The sequence below is a fragment of the Hibiscus syriacus genome, unplaced genomic scaffold (assembly GCF_006381635.1).
Source record: "Hibiscus syriacus cultivar Baekdansim isolate YM2019G1 unplaced genomic scaffold, ASM638163v2 tig00002237_pilon, whole genome shotgun sequence".
Taxonomy (NCBI): domain Eukaryota; kingdom Viridiplantae; phylum Streptophyta; class Magnoliopsida; order Malvales; family Malvaceae; genus Hibiscus; species Hibiscus syriacus.
Window position 1 is genome coordinate 12,391,463 of NW_024061918.1, and position 15,356 is coordinate 12,406,818.

The 15,356-nt window shown below is 36.0% G+C and overlaps 1 non-coding gene across 1 annotated transcript; it reads right to left on the bottom strand.

Moving 5' to 3' along the window:
* Positions 1-10,238: 10,238 nt before the first annotated feature.
* LOC120143652 lies at positions 10,239-10,345 on the bottom strand. Its single transcript, XR_005517961.1, has one exon. It is a non-coding gene; the product is annotated as a small nucleolar RNA R71 (small nucleolar RNA).
* Positions 10,346-15,356: the final 5,011 nt, after the last annotated feature.

Below are 15,356 nucleotides of genomic sequence, written 5' to 3' on the forward strand. Positions count from 1 at the left end.
TAAAAATGAGCATTCTTCTAAGACACAACTTGGGGCATCTCGCAGGGAGCCTGAACATTGAGACATGTTGAGGGCAAGAAGCAGAAAGAAGAATTTACTCGAAATAATTCTATCATGCATTAATTACACTGTTTTCATGTGAATAAAATTAATCCTGAAAATCTATCCCCCCTGGGGATACCTCTTCTGTGAAAGCTTCTATGTATGAAATGATGAACGGCTTTCTTTCTTTACCCCTTCACAACAGGAGAAAATATATATCCCTTGTGTCCCATTTTGAGCCTATAGTTTTTTTCTTCTGATTCAACCCTAACCAAGGATCACCCTCCACACTGGGGAGCAAGGTGGAGAAAATCTGCTCGCATGAGTGTAGACATTGATTCAGATGAGATACCGAAAGGGGAACCAAATGCCAAGTGCGAAGATTCAATCAGAACAAAAAGAGAAAAAAAGAGAAAAAAGCAAAGAGAAAATAAAAAGAGAAAAAACAAAGGAAAATTGAAGAAAAAAGAAAACAAGATACATATTAAAAGGTTCTCTCGATTCAAACGATGCATCGATATTCAAACTATGAGATTGATCAAGCACAATCATTTTCGAATCACTGAACCACTTCACTCGAATATCATAGAGCATCAAATGAGATTGATCAAGCACAATCATTTTTGAATCACTGAATCACTCCACTCGAAGATCATAGAGCATCAAGAGAGAGACACATACGAGTAGATTCAAATTGAGCAAGATATGATTGAAGACATCAGAATGAATTGATCCTTGGTTCAATCACCCTTAAACACTTGTTTGGGCCTTTTATCCGTTTCTTTCATAACCACGAACCATGACCTACGTTACGTGCCTTAAAAGTCCCTTCTAATCATACATAAAGTTCTGAACAGAAGAGACTATCTTCAGATTTCATCCCGCCCATCAGGATTCATATTTATTTGCAAAAAATAGTGTAATTAATGCATGATAGAGAAAAATAACAAAGGGGGGTTCAAGACGTAAATTCCGAATGACGTCTTGAAACCAAAGGAGGATTCGAGTTGAAAACCTGAAAAGACGACTCGAATACAAAAATTGGGCAGCTGAGGTGATCGCACAAATTCCTTAATAAGGCATCGCACAATCCGAGCGTGACCATGAAAGCTGGGATTCAGAGAACACTTCCAGTAGACGAGCATACAAGCTACCCCATCAAACCTTTGAGCATCAAATAAACAAAAATGCCAAACCTTTGACCAAACTTCAAGGCGAAAGATACTTGATTTAAAATAGTTTGTAAAAATCGATGGTGGTTGCTTAACTCAGCAGCAAGAAGTCACACTTCAATCAACTCGACAGATTGAAAAATCGACATTCATCTTCAGATTCAACATTTTCAATATAAATTTTGTCTCGCTTGAGACAGTCTCATTTAATGCAGATGATTATCTCACTTGAGATTGCTTCTCTTAAAACAGACTTTGTCTCACTTGAGACTGTTTCACTCAAAAAAAGGAATTTCATTTCACTCAAGACTGTTTTTAAAAAGAAGATTTTATCTCGCTTGAGATAGTTTCCCTTGAAACAAAATTTTGTCTCCCTTGAGACAGTTTCTCTTGAAACATAAACATTGAAAACATTTCCCTTGAAATAAATTACGTCTCTCTTGAGACAGTTTCCCTTAAAACAAATTTTGTCTCTCTTGAGACAGTTTCCCTTGAAACAAATTATTTGAGTATGTTTTATTTGAAACAAATTATTTGAATATGTTTTATTTGAAACAAATTTCATCTCCCTTGAGATAGTTTATTTTGGAACTAAGTTTTGTCTCTCTTGAGACAGTTTTTCTTGAAACAAATTTCGTCTCTCTTGAGACAGTTTCCCTTGAAACAAAATCTTTGAATTTATTTCCCCTAAAACAAATTTTATCTCCATTGAGACAGTTTCTCTTGAAACGCAAAATCTTCAAATTTATTTCCCTTAAAACAAAATTTTGTTTCCCTTGAGACCGTTTTCATGAAACAACAGATATCTTTGAGATCGTTTCCCTTGAAATGAATTCTATCTCTTTCTAGACAACTTCTCTTGAAGCATCATCTGAACCGTTACACTCAACTCAGACACATACTTGAGATGGTCGAGAAGCATTTCTCAAATCAAAAATAGAATGTACACATCAGATTTGAATATTTGAAGAATTCAAGATCATGGATCAGAACTTGAAGATTCAAGAATCAAGATTCCAGACAGGCAACCGGAGATCGAGATTTCTCTCCAGAGCCCCAAGATAACATATGTTGCATATGCATTTTAGGCACACCTAAGATCATTGCATCCATAGCATCACATATATGCAAAACTTTTTCAGGTTTTAGCTAGAGTCAATTTCAACTTCGCGGCGAAGGATATTGAACTCAAAGCAACACAATTTGCTCAAGAGTAGATTTCAACTTCATGACGGAGGATATCTAACTCGAAGCCAAACTTCACAAAAAAAGGGGTCATCCACGGTTTCAACTTCACGGCGAAGAGAATCATGTCCACCCGCAACATACAATACTTAGATTTCAACTTCACGACGAAGGATATTCAAGTCAAGGCTCAACTTCACGACGAAGGGGCTATCCACGATTTTAACTCCATGACGGAGGATATCGTACCCGTACATCCACGATTTAAACTCCATGACGGAGGATATCCTTCCATTTGAGGATCAACTTCATGATGAAGGGGCTTTCCAGTTTCAGAGCCAATTTCAACTTCACAGCGAGGGATATTGGACTCAAGACAACACAAGCTCAAATTCATAACGAAGGGGCGACTGATTGTCAACAAACAACTTTTCAGTTTCATTCAGAGTCAATTTCAACTTCACAGCGAAGGATATTGAACTCGAGACAACACAAGCTCAACTTTACAGCGAAGGGGCGGCCAGCTGTCAACAAACAATTTCCCAGTTCCAGAGCCAATTTCAACTTCACGACGGAGGATATTGGACTGGGAACAATACTACCCACTTGGATTTCAACTTCACGATGAAGGATATCCAATTACCAGGCTCAACTTCACGACGAATGGGCCACCTGCGGTTTCAACTTCACGACCAAGGATATCCAACTCAAAGAAGAGTTATCTGTCAACAAAGACCTTCGAGTTCGAGTACGCTCAGCTCCAAGACACATAATTTGCAGCATAATTCAAGGCAAGAAGGGTTATCTTTCATCAAAGACTTTCGAGTTTGATTACATTCAACTCAGAGGTAAATCAAATTTACAGCATAGCTCAAGGCAAGAAGGGCTATCTGTCAACGAAAATTGTCGAGTTCGATTCCATTCAGCTCGATGACACCTCAATCACACTATTGTCCGGCTGTAATCGAGGTTTTCAAGCCGAGAAGAAGATATGGGTTAGCCGTGCCTTAGTAGCAAGAAGCCTTTTTTCCGTCAGCATAGCTTAAGTCGAGAAAAACTATCTCTCAACGAAGACTTTTCGAGTTCAGTTTCATTCAGCTCGAGGGCATAACAACCACATTGTGGAGTCAAGAGATTACTTTCCAGTCGAATTTTTAGCCAAGGTTTTTAAACCGAGAAGAAGACCAAATTAGACTACAACGAGAAGCCACATTCTGATTCAAATCATTTCAAGATGGACTCGACTTCGCGACGGAGGAGCCATCTGCAACTCAATTCGACATGGAGTTATTCTTCAACTCCACTGAACGGAAATTTGTGTCTTTTTATCTTTGTCCTATTTTTTGTTCCACAAAAAAGGAAAAAGAGGGGCAGCTGTAGACACCCATTTTCTTAAAAGATAGAACTAGCAAGAGTTCATCTCCTAAGAGGACTCTTCCACCACCATATCTTTTAAAGCAACAACCACACCAACAAACGTGCAACAACCGAGCAAGGAGTCTAGTTGCATTAGGATTCTATTGTTAATAGGATTCTAAAAATAGTTAGTTTTTTTCACTATAAATACATGTAATCATCCCCATTTGTAAGACACGATTTACATACAAGATACAGAGGAAAGCACGAAAAAAATACAAAGTCAAAGCTATTGTAAATGATTCGAAAAGGAAATAAAAGGTAGCATATTTTTTACATTGATTCGTTCATTTCTCGCATGCGCATGTTATTTTTCTTGAGATTTGGTTTGAATAACCCAAAGCGTGGGTTGCGCCGATGACCAAATGACCAAAAAGGGGTGGAGTTTCGAAGTTTCGAACCTAGATCTACTCCCGAGGCATGTTCATTTTTTTAAAGTATTTAATATCCCCCTAAATCAATCTTAATCTTTAATTTACCTTGAAATTTACCCTTTAATTTTACTTTTATATTAATTTCGTCTCATATATATATATATTTTTAATTATATATTTTTACTATATTCCTTTTTTTAATTATATTATATTGTTTTTATTATATATATCTTATATCATTATATATATATATATATATATATGTATAGATGTATTAATTTTTCTCCATTTACTATATATATATTTTCTTAATATTATATTTTATACGTTTTTATATATATATTTTCTTAATATTTTATTTTTGGTTTTATTTATTTAAATATATTATATTTTTACTTTATTTTATTTGTTTTCTATTTTTTTTCTTAATATCATGTATATCTTTATTTTTTATTTGTTTTACTTAGTATTATATATTTATTATTTTTATTTGTTTTAGTAAATACTACTTTATATGTACACATTATTTTTATTCCTTTTTAATTTCTTTTACCTTTTTTTATTTTTTTACGCCATTAATATTTTTCCTTTATCTGTGTCTTTGTTTTTTTAACATTTTATTCATTTTATTTCATTTTATTTTATTTTTTACGTGTTTTGTTATTTTCTATTTTTTCTTGTTTTATTTATTATTCTCACGTTTACACACTTGCTATCCTAATTCGATTTTATACTCCTCTACGAGTCAAACGTTTTTATCTTTTAAGGGTATTCAAATCAATCAATTGTAAGTAATTTGAATCGGGTCTGTTAAATTTTAATTTAAATTTTGAATTTTCAAAATTAAGACAACCGGCAAATTAATTGGTACCGAAAGAGCAGTTTAAGGGTGCTAATCCTTCCTTAACCGTAACCGACTCCCGAACCCGACATATCTGGTAAAAACACAGATCAGGTAAGTTGGTGTCCAACCCACCTAAATTTGTTTTAAAATAATCGGTGACGACTCCAATCCACATTTTCAAGTCGAAACCTAATTCCGGGACCCAACCGAAAGACTGTTATGACATAAACCAAGCCGGCTTATTGAGTTTCAAGAGTTGCCTCTACAAGATTGGATAAATAACAATATAACGCAGCCGAGCTATTTTCCTTTAGAGTCCGAGGACTGGGATTTGTGGCCGTGGAGTGGAATCTTTGGCATCGGCGGCATTGCCTTGTCTTTGACCCAAGTTTTGTGGTCACTGAAAGTATCGTTTAGCAAAGCAGATGATTTAAGGATGAAATGGGTCGAGCAGTGGCTGCTCGAAATAATTCTGTGGTAATCCGTTATCAGGGGCCTAACCATGCTTGCTCGTGGAGTCCGCCACCGGTAGGGGTGGTTAAAATCAATACAGATGGGGCGTGACAGAAAGATGATGCGCTTGCCACATGTGGGGGTGCTATCCGTGATTATACAGGGAAATGGATCTCGGGGTTTACTAAGAAAGTGGTGTTTTGTTCACTGATTGAAGATGAGCTTTGGGGAATTTACGAGGGTATTTTTCTTGCTCGAAGTTTGGATTCGGCAGCTGTGTGGGTGGAGTTGGATAGCAAACAGGCTATTGCGGCAATCAATGATAGTTCCAGGAAGCCTACATCGATGGTGTTAGCTCACCATAATCGTCGGTTTGGTAGCCAGTTTGGGAGGATAGAGTTTTATTATGTTCCTAGGGAGAGGAATCGGGTGGCGGATTGTCTCGCGCACTTGGATGTATCGGGTGTCTCTGCAATTCATGTCCACCAGCTTCCACCAGCGGCTATTGTTGCGCTGCTGCAGGAGGAAGAACGTTGCTGCATGGATAGGGATAGGTGATAAGTGTTCCCTGCTTTTCCACTAAAAAATAAAAAAAAAATAGAACGAAGGTTAACTTTTTTTTTCTCCTGAAGAAGAATGACAACAAATTATATTGATAAATTCATTTTGGAGGGAGCAGTTGTGTGTTAAAATTGCCCTATGAAGTTACATTTGATGTCTTCGTACAGCTCCTAATGTTGATGATGTATATAAAGTGTGGAGGATTGATGATACCAACAACAGTTTTGCAACAAGGCCTTTTCGAATAAAATATGTGAAACAATATGTTCTTTTATCTATCTTGGTTGCATTTAATCTACCCCTTACTAAAAATGAGGTAGTAAATCTCTCTTTTTCTCTTTGCACATATACTCACATTTACATGCAACACTCTTTTAGCAGTGGAGAGAACAACATGCATTGCCAGAACTCACACGGCTCTAATCTGCCTGTACCACTTATTCACATATTTTCATTAATAAATATATGACTTATTGTTAGTATATTAGAAGTTTGATGCTTTGCTCTTTTGATGTTAAAAGATGCCAAAATCTTTTCTACCTTGATTTGTTTTGCTATGGCTGAATCATTAAAAGTCAATATATGTAATTTTATATCCTATTACGTTGCTGATGTAGTACTATCTAACAGGACACTTTCTCATCAGCTGTCATTTTGAAGTTTGAGCTTCTCTATTTTCCTGTAATGGAGAAAGTGTAAGTTGACAAGTCCTACTTTCATATGACTCCATGATTTAAATTTAAGTAGCACTTGAATCACTTGTGTTTCATTTCTTACTTCATTTCTTTTCTTTTTTAAAGTTAAAAGTGCTTATAAATGACTGAAAACCACTGCATTTAGTTCTGAGTTTCAGGCTTCTTCATATGGTAACTTCACAGATTCTAGAAACAACGATGCTAACTTCACCCCTTTGTACCTTCTTTTGGGTTGGGGATATTCTTGGCGGAAATGAAAGAGGAAAAGAGTTGTTTTGTTTATACGGAAATTATACTATATAGATATGCTGTAGTAACCTGAACTGTTGAATTATTCCAAGGTTTCTTATAGTGCCCCTGGTGCCATTGCTAGTGGAACTATATATGGATCTAGTCAGGTTTGTTCTAATCATTGGATATTAATAAACAGTAACATATCTATAATGGGTTAGGTTATTCATTTATGTGGTGGAAATTGTGGGTGAAATACAATGAGTGGAATTTATTAAATTGACGATGCTTATCTATCTATGATAAGAAAGTTTGACGTAGCCAGTTTTAGTTTTAATTTTAAGTTTAAATGTGACATATTCTCTGAAAAATCTGACGTTTATAGTTTTGGAGTAATGGTGTTGGAAATGGTTAGTGGTATTGGAAATGGAGAAATGCAACTGCCGTTGGCAAAACAGCCTGCATTTTCCATTGGGAGAAGGATTGCAGAAACAAAGTTAGGGGAAAAGAATATGGAAAATTACTCTCTCAACGGTATAACCATGCCTACCATGGTGGACAATCTTTATTCAACAGTTGGTATGAAGCACTCGCATCTCAAGTGCATGGTGGAGTCATTATTTTGTTGTTTCTTGGAAGCATCTTAAGTGATTTCTTTGGTTCATACTTTGTTTATTCTTGTGAACAATGTTGAACTACATTACATTTCACTTTCAAGTTTATAAATTTTGATTTATTTTTTTATTATTGAGTATTTCTACTTATTTCTACTTAATTTGTGTCGTAATTAAATTTCAAGCATATTGGTATTGGATAATAAAATAGGATATTAAATTTGGGTAAATACAGAACAAAAAAAGATGTATGTTAAATCAGTTAATATTAGCAATGTTTGTAATCGCTCTACCAAAGATGAGATTTTGGCATGATGCTTGTGGGTTGTAGTGGACCATTTGACCAAGTCCGTTTTCTTCCTTCCGGCTTGGATGGACTCCACGTTAGAGAGATTGGCTCAGCTGTATATTCGCGAGATTGTGAGGTTGAATAAAGTTCTTATCTCGGTCGTATCCGACAAAGATTCGCGATTCACTTCTCGATTCTGGAAAGCACTACAGGAGCTTTGGATACTAAACTGCATTTTAGCTCTGCCTTTCATCCTTAGACAGATGGGTAGTCCGAGCGATTTATTCAGATCTTAGAGGACATGCTTAGGTGCACCGTTTTGGATCTTGAGGGTAGTTGGAAAGATCACTTACCTTTTGTGGAGTTCACGTACAACAATAGTTATCATGTGATAACTCTGTAAAAAGGCTAAATTTAAGGCTTTTTTACTTAAGTTATTGGTTGACTTAAGACACATATAGGATCATGTAGATGCATTTAGGAGCATATAGCTGCATTTGGTGGTTTAGCTTTATCGTGGAATATTACTGTGTAAATGGTGCTATTTTACGAGGAAGGTTTATGCTTTGCTGGTGATGTGCAAGTCAATGAAGCAAGGGGTGAACATGGAGGAATGCCGCGATATCTTCCGATGGCAATCAGGGAAAAATATTCGAGACAAATTGGGACTACTCCTGTATGCAGAAAAAGACAAACATGAAGAAGATATTTTCATACACACTCACGTGCTTTCTGCCACCAACTGCCTAGGAGGGGACCACAACTGCCTTTGGAACCATTTTCAAGTGAGGAGAGTATACCTTAGGGTACTAAGGGAATTTTTACAGTAAAACCTAGGATATTCCCTTAGTATAAATAAAAAAGGTGGTCACAAAATGAAAGTTAGGATTCTTTAAGGGAAATAGTGAGCTAAGCAAGGCGGCTAGAAAACTTCCAACTTTCTTTCCCCTTTTATATTTTCAAGGGTCTCCTCCATAGTCAAGCTCAAGGGTGTGGCGTGCTAGGCATTCGATAGGAGCTAGCTCGCTAAGGTGCCATTGTGGTGGTATGAGGTGCCACCTTAGAGAAAAGGCTAGGATTTCAACGACTAAAAGGAGTACTATATATTCGATAGGTTCGATGTTACTGTTCATGCTTAGAGGTATTGTCGTGGCATTTGTCTATGTCAGGTTCCCTTGACTTGAGAGAGCGTAGGGACATTCTTAGTAAACCCTGTCATGTAATTAGACCATAGAAGCTTGAATAATTCTGAGATGTAAGGCTTAGGATTCCTTAGAAATCTCACCATTCATTTCCATAGTATATTGTTGTGTGAGCATTATTAAGTCTGCTTATTTATTTCTGAATTCTCAACTTGTTTTTGTTTGACATTTTCAGTTGGTTATATTCCAAAAGCATTTTCACTTGCCACAACATTTCCATCTGCCACATCACCATCACATTTTCACAATTCCATTAAACCTACATTCACACACATTCCATTTTGCTAGTACATTCTCATTTGTGCATGCCACCACACTAACTATACTTAGGTAGTTTAATATTTGTGCTTTACCTTAACTTGCAATTTCCTCCAATCCTCGTGGGAATGATACTCACTCACTCTTTATTACTTGTGTGACTGTGTATACTTGCACATATTTTGCATCCAATTTATAGTACTCACAATACGCAACAAGGTTTTGGCATCATTGCCGGGAATTGGCAATTGGAAGTTTAACAGTTTTGTTATAGCTTTTTTATTTTACTCATGTTTATTTTTCTAGTATAATTTTACTTGTTATTTTCCTTGTTTTCCTTTTTCAGGCTTTGCCAGTACATAACTAGAAGGACTGTTGAGGAACCTCTTTATCCTCTAGTACCTAAAACCAAACATTTGTTCCGTAGAAGACGACGTGCTCAACGTGTTAATAAAGCTATGAACAATGATCAAAACCAAGAAGTTCAACGAGTTCAAGATCTTGTAGATCCAATACTACGACAAATCAGACTCGACCTAAAGCTATTCGAGATTACTTAACCTATCTTGGATGATCTTAACACAGGGATTGTATCACCTGAGATTTAGGCATTCCACTTCGAGCTCAAGCAAGTAATGTTCAACATGTTGAATTTCATAGGACAGTTCGGGGGCATGACTCATTATGATACTAGGCAACACCTCCGTGCTTTCTTGGAGGTGTGTGACTCTTTCAGGCAATAAGGAGTGCATGAGGATGTGTTGAATCTTAAATTATTTCCATATTCTTTGCGTGACCGAGCAAGGGCTTGGCTGAGTGGAGTTCCATCCGGCTCGATGGAGTCATGGGCTGATCTGTGTAAAAGCTTTTTATTGCGGTATAATCCACCGAACATGAACACTCAACTCAGAAATGACATAACATCTTTTCATCAAGCTGATGATGAATTTATGTATGAATACTTGGACCGATACAAGGGATTGCTTTGAAAATGTACTAATCATGGATTTCAAGATTGGATTCAAATTGTAATGTTTTATAATGGAGTCAATTCACCCACCAGGATAATGTTAGATTCCTCAGCAAATGACACTTTTCTAGACAAATAACTTGAAGAGGCTTTCGACATTCTTGATAGAATTACCAATAATGACTACTAGTTCTCTACTTCAATGCTTGGAACAGGGAGGAAGACACAAGGGACATTCGAACTAGATGCTAAGGATTCTGCCAACTCTCTGCTATACCAATATGTTGAAGAATATGCAACGTTCCAATGAGGTGAAAGAAGTGAAGGTGGCCAACTCATCATGTTTATTATGTCGTGGCAATCACCATGAGAGTGATTGCCCAGAAAATTAAGAATCCATCAACTGTGTGAAGAATTTCAATCGAAGCAACAACAACAATAACCCCTACTCCACTTACAATCCAGGATGGTATCAACATCCTAATTTTTCGTGGGGAAATCAAGGACCACTAATACTAGTCATCCAACTCAACAATATAATGTAAACGAGCCCCAAGGTTTTCTATCTAATATGCCTTGGAATAATTCTACAAGGAGACAACATCTTCATCTAACACTAACTCACTAGAGGCTACCATGCAAGAATTTATAGCAAGCACATGGACTATGCTGCAAGAGCATTCTTTAGCTATAAAAAAATTAAGGAACCTTGTTGCAATGTCACAGTGCATCTCTGCGAGCTTTGGAAGGTTAGGTTGGACAGATTGCCGTAGTATTGCAATAACGTCAGCCATGTTGTTTGTTAAGTTACATTGAAGTCATTAAAACCTCATAGCAAGGAGCAATGTAGTGTACTTACATTACGAAATGGCACCCAAATCAACCAACAAGACAGGTTTGGGGAAAGAAGTTTGATGATTCCACCCGCATGAATGTGCAAGCAGAACTAGAATTTCCAGAAAAGAAACTCGAGGAGAAGGATAGTAATGAGGGTTCAACTAGTGAACTTGCTGATGGGAAAAACAAAAATGCCAAAACAAAATTTTTTCCCACGCCATCAGCAGAAGAAGTTAGACCCCTACCACCCTTTCCCCAGAGATTCAAGAAGCATAATGATGAGGTGAAATTCAAGAAATTTGTTGACATTCTTGACTAGTTTTATATCATTGTCCTACTCCTGGTGGCCATTGATCAAATGCCCACATATGCCAAATTGCTCAAGGAAATTGTTACAAAGAAGAGAAAAGTCAAGAAGTTTGAGAGAATTGCCACAACAAAAGAGTATTGCTCTGCCTTGAGCAAGCTGCCACTGGACCAAAAAAGATCCAGGCAGTTTTATCATTACATGCTCTATAGGAGACAACTATGTTGGGAAGGCATTGTGTGACCTTGGATCAAGCGTGAATTTTATGCCTAAATCAATATTTGTAAATCTTGGGATGGGAGATGCAAGACCCATCTCTCTTATTTTGCAACTAACCGATCGTTCTCATGTTTGTCATGAGGCGAAGATCGAGGATGTCATACTGCAGATGGTTAAATTTGTATTTCCAATCGACTTCCTTATACTTCATTGCGAGGTTTATGCCAATGCACCTATAATTATGGGGAGACCTTTCTTAGCCACGAGTCACATTCTTATTGATTGTTAGAAGAGTGAACTCACTATGCGAGTGGCTGATCAAAGTGTGACCGTGAATGTCTTTCGTTTTCTCAATTATGTGGATGATTATGAAGAAAGCCAAATCATTCTGGAAATAGACTCAATGATAGAAGGTGAAGCAAAAAATCTTTTCCACAACAATTTCATACAGTTGAACAATTTTGAAAAGCTCTTTGATGAGGACAACAAAGAGGAGGCCGAGGACTTTCCATTAGAGCTACAATATTCTAGCTTACTTTCAGCTAGACTAGGTATGTGCTTTGAACCTCTTGATTTCGATGAATCTATTCCTACTAAGCCCTTATTACAACATGTACATTCCTTAGAATTAAAGCCTTTTCGATCAAATCTTAAATATGCTTACTTGGGATGCAATGAGAACTTGCTTGTGATTAAAACCCAAGTAGCTACTGATCTTTCTAGGCTTGAAATTATAAAGGACCCGAGGAATGAATTAGAAATTAAAGAGGAATTTCCTAATAAGAAATTATTATTTATCACGGTAATTCCGTGGTATGTTGACATTGTCAATTTTCTCGTTAGTCGTAATTTGGCTTCTGGTTTGAGTAGCCAAGGAAAGAGCAAGTTCATACACGATGTTCGCTACTGTCATTCGGATGACCCCTACCTCTTCAAATAATGTGCTAACCAAATTATTACAAGATATGTCCCTGTAAAAGAGTATTCGGAAGGAGCAAAGACTGCTGCAAGGGTCCTACAATTTGGGTTCTGTTGGCTCATACTAAAGGTGGAACTATTATATGTATGGGGAATTTTGGTCTATACTGGTGCTCCAATCGAAAGAGACAAAACTTCCATATCAATTCAGGATGTTTTGGAGTTTACTTTCCTTTAATCTTATTTATTTTTTGTTATAGCAAATTTTGTTTTGTTTCAATTGTGTATTTGATTTATTTATTTATTTTAATATTAGTTTTTTTAGTAGATCAGAAACCCAAGTCGAGTTTTAATAACCCATGGAGGCCCACACCACTACTAATGAACCATAAGGGGAAGTGCCCACACAATCCAAAATGCGGCAACAATCGCCCGTACGTAGGACCAAACGTCGTCTAAAGAAGTCCACGGGAGGAGTCGAGAGCTCACCTGCTGAGGAACCTGACTATGTTCAAATCCCACCCACTGAGCCTGTTTTAGACTCAGAATTGAGGCCACACCCATTAAAGAGGAACACCACGTGCATCACAGCCACCACAGCACGACAACCATCTTAGAAAGCCAAGGTACCTTGTATTGCATTCATAGCATGTAATTTAATTTTTTACTTTAGTTTATTTTGTTGCATTGAGGCCAACGCACCCCTTAAGTTTTTTGGAGGTATTGTTCTTATTAGGTTATTTGCATTATAGGGTTAGATGAATTAATTTGTCATGACATTAGTAGGACTTAGGATAATTTGTTGGAATAAGTTGATGATGCCCGATGATGATATTTTTCTTTATGGTTAATGTGAACTGAATATACATGACTTCGGATAGGATTTGTTTTAGGACTTGGTTGTTTGTGCTTTTAATATTTACACGACTGTATGTTCTTTATGCTTAGGAATTTTAGGAAATTTTTATAGAATGAAAGCTTGAATGCCTTAGTGTGTATTATTACGAATGAAATTAATTGTTGAATTGAACTCCCTTATTTTTGTTAATTGTGTTTAACTTTGAAGAAATGTTTTGACATAACCGTAGAGGGACACTCCTCTTTGCCATGGCATTAAATGGATATTGCGTTTCAGTAAATGACATCCATGGGTATATGAGTGAATGAAAGTAGTCACGGGGTGACTCTACAGTCTAGCTCGAGGATGGAAGGTATGCTCCCATTCATCTATAGTGTGGGATGATAGTCGTGACAAGCTGACTCTCATTGTAGCAATGTAATTTTTTTAATTAAATTTAGTGTTCAATGGAAATGGGAGTAATGAACTTGTGCTTAAAGTTGAAAACATGCTATGGCAGAATAGTAGACTTTCCCTGTAGTTTCTACGTGCTTTTGCATTTTATTCCTTAAATTATTTTTTATTTGTTTAGATTTAACCATTTAATTTTGTTTCGTTTTAATTTAGACCCTATTATAAGTTTAATTTATTATTTTTTTATATTAGTAATTCGATATTTATTGTAATTTGGTCCTTGTGTATGCTTATTTTATTTTATTTTTTATGTTTTGTTTTTTTTTTCTATTTTTTTATTTTAATTAGGTTATTTAAATGATTCGATACTCCACAATTTTAAGTTTTAGATTTTAGCCTCAGATTAGGTTAGAACTCAAATCGGACTTAGAAATTAGGGCGAGACCTTAGTTATTAATTAGGGAGCAATTCGAGTCGAGTTTTCGAATAAGATGCTGATTACTCGAATCGATTGCTCAACTTCTTTAAAATTTATTAATCATCAATTTTTAAAAAACACTTTAGGCTTAGATCAGTTTAATAGGTTAAATTAGCTAATACTTAGGTTTTTGATTCACTAATTAGTATGCAAACTTTAGAAATTATTGATTTAGGCCCTTATATTTCTAGTCTTTTAGAACTTGGCATTATAAATCTTTGACCTTTTAGTCCTTGAACTTCGATTAGACCTTTAAGATCGACATAATTAAATAGGTTAAATAGAACATCAACTTTTAGCTAGATTTCAATATAGTCCTCTTAATTTAGGGAATAATTCGAGTCGATCATCGCTTAAATGCTCAAGGGACCATCTCAGTTATTCGATTCAATAATTGATCAAAATAAAAATAGGAATAATATTAGAGCCTACATTTTTAGGTTTATGCCTCTAGGTTCTTTAATTTTCATAATTTGACACTTTAAGCTAAAAAACATTAATTTACCCTTAGCTTAATTAAGACGAGTAAAATTTGTCTAATTGTATTTTAATTTCAAACCTAAGACAATGTTTACTTACTAGGGAATTAATGGTATATTTCCCACAAATATGCTTAGGGGGTGACTATCGGTGATTCCTGAAATAGGTCGACATCTTTTTCAAAATCGTATCATGATTTCTGAAATTAAGGCAGTGTCCAGTTTTAGGAACAATAGCTGATATCTCGTATTAATGCTAGGGGCAAATGCTATCGGCCTTAATAAACGAATACCCTTTTTAACATTGCATCCGTAATGATTTTCAAATTAAATAAAGATCAAACTCAAAATTTTTGATTTTAAATATAGGGTAATCAACTAGGTACCAATTTTTGGGTGCTTGTGGGGGTGTTAAACATTCCCCACGCGTAACCGACTTCTGAACCTATTTTTTAGATTTTTACAGACCTTAAAACTAAGTATTTTGATAAAAATAAAATGTTTTATTAAAATACATGGTTTTTATGGTGTCCCAATCGCACCTTAAATTATTGGTGGTA